The 2500-nt window shown below is 34.9% G+C and overlaps 1 pseudogene; it reads left to right on the top strand.

Moving 5' to 3' along the window:
- Window positions 1-123: 123 nt before the first annotated feature.
- LOC128870679 (large subunit ribosomal RNA) overlaps window positions 124-2500 on the top strand; it is a 4519-nt pseudogene continuing 2142 nt past the window's right edge.

Here is a 2500-nt window from a genome sequence, read left to right as displayed (position 1 = left end):
TGCCTCATTTTACATAATTATTATTTATAATATATATTTATATAAAAGGAAAAAAGAAAAATAGAGATGAAAAGATGATATAATTATTTATTAAATTGTGAGAAGATAAAAAATATTTTAAAACAACCTCAACTCATATGGGATTACCCCCTGAATTTAAGCATATTAATGAGGGGAGGAAAAGAAACTAACAAGGATTTTCTTAGTAGCGGCGAGCGAAAAGAAAATAGTTCAGCACTAAGTCACTTTGTCTATATGTCAAATGTGAGATGCAGTGTATGGAATATCTTAATATCTAGTATGAGAAATTAACGATTTAAGTCCTTCTTAAATGAGGCCATTTACCCATAGAGGGTGCCAGGCCCGTATAACGTTAATGATTACTAGAAAGATATTTCCAAAGAGTCGTGTTGCTTGATAGTGCAGCACTAAGTGGGTGGTAAACTCCATCTAAAACTAAATATAACCATGAGACCGATAGTAAACAAGTACCGTGAGGGAAAGTTGAAAAGAACTCTGAATAGAGAGTTAAATAGTACGTGAAACTGCTTAGAGGTTAAGCCCGATGAACCTGAATATCCATTATGAAAAATTCATCATTAAATAATTAAAAATAATGTGCATTTTTTTCATATAAGGACATTGTAATCTATTAACATAATAAAGTATTTATCAAAAGATCATTGGTGATATTAAGTTTATTTAAATTAATTTGCTTTTTAAGCATATTAACATAGAATAAATACTAATGATTTGATAAAGTGTTGATAGATTTTATTATATATAATGCTAAAATTCATTTTTTGAATTTTACAAAAAATTTAATATCTATGATATTAATATTTATTTGTATGCATTTATATGATTAACAATGCGAAAGATTCAGGATACCTTCGGGACCCGTCTTGAAACACGGACCAAGGAGTCTAACATATGTGCAAGTCATTGAGTTATATTAAACTTAATGGCATAATTAACTTAACTTAAAAATATAATGGGATTAATTTTTAGTCTATTTTCTTAAATAGTCAATTAATTCAATCCCGGGGCGTTCCATATAGTTATGTATAATGATAATTTATTATTATTTATACCTCTAACTGGAGCGTACCTTGAGCATATATGCTGTGACCCGAAAGATGGTGAACTATACTTGATCAGGTTGAAGTCAGGGGAAACCCTGATGGAAGACCGAAACAGTTCTGACGTGCAAATCGATTGTCAGAATTGAGTATAGGGGCGAAAGACCAATCGAACCATCTAGTAGCTGGTTCCCTCCGAAGTTTCCCTCAGGATAGCTGGTGCATTTAAAAATTATATAAAATAATCTTATCTGGTAAAGCGAATGATTAGAGGCCTTAGGGTCGAAACGATTTTAACCTATTCTCAAACTTTAAATGGGTAAGAACCTCACCTTTCTTGATATGAAGGTTGAGGTTATGATATAATGTGCCCAGTGGGCCACTTTTGGTAAGCAGAACTGGCGCTGTGGGATGAACCAAACGTAATGTTACGGTGCCTAAATTAACAACTCATGCAGATACCATGAAAGGCGTTGGTTGCTTAAAACAGCAGGACGGTGGACATGGAAGTCGTAATCCGCTAAGGAGTGTGTAACAACTCACCTGCCGAAGCAACTAGCCCTTAAAATGGATGGCGCTTAAGTTGTATACCTATACATTACCGCTAAAGTAGATGATTTATAAAACAATTTCGATTGATTTATAAATTTTGAAACTTTAGTGAGTAGGAGGGTACAATAGTGTGCTTAGAAGTGTTTGGCGTAAGCCTGCATGGAGCCGCTATTGGTACAGATCTTGGTGGTAGTAGCAAATAATCGAATGAGACCTTGGAGGACTGAAGTGGAGAAGGGTTTCGTGTGAACAGTGGTTGATCACGAGTTAGTCGGTCCTAAGTTCAAGGCGAAAGCCGAAAATTTTCAAGTTTTTAATAAAAAAAAATATTAATAAAATTTATATATATATATTAAAAAATAATTAAATACTTGAATTATTTTGAACGAAAGGGAATACGGTTCCAATTCCGTAACCTGTTGAGTATCCGTTTGTTATTAAAAATGGGCCTTGTGCTCATCCTGGCAACAGGAACGACCATAAAGAAGCCGTCGAGAGATATCGGAAGAGTTTTCTTTTCTGTTTTATAGTCGTACTACCATGGAAGTCTTTCGAAGAGAGATATGGTAGATGGACTAGAAGAGCATGACATTTACTGTTGTGTCGATATTTTCTCCTCGGACCTTGAAAATTTATGGTGGGGTCACGCAAACTTCTCAACAGGCCGTACCAATATCCGCAGCTGGTCTCCAAGGTGAAGAGTCTCTAGTCGATAGAATAATGTAGGTAAGGGAAGTCGGCAAATTAGATCCGTAACTTCGGGATAAGGATTGGCTCTGAAGATTGAGATAGTCGGGCTTGATTGGGAAGCAATACCATGGTTTATGTACTCGTTCTGGGTAAATAGAGAATTACGATTCTTGTTC

The sequence above is a fragment of the Anastrepha ludens genome, unplaced genomic scaffold, assembly GCF_028408465.1.
Source record: "Anastrepha ludens isolate Willacy unplaced genomic scaffold, idAnaLude1.1 ptg000022l, whole genome shotgun sequence".
NCBI classification, from domain to species: Eukaryota; Metazoa; Arthropoda; class Insecta; order Diptera; family Tephritidae; genus Anastrepha; species Anastrepha ludens.
This window is presented reverse-complemented; position numbering and strand designations above follow the sequence as displayed.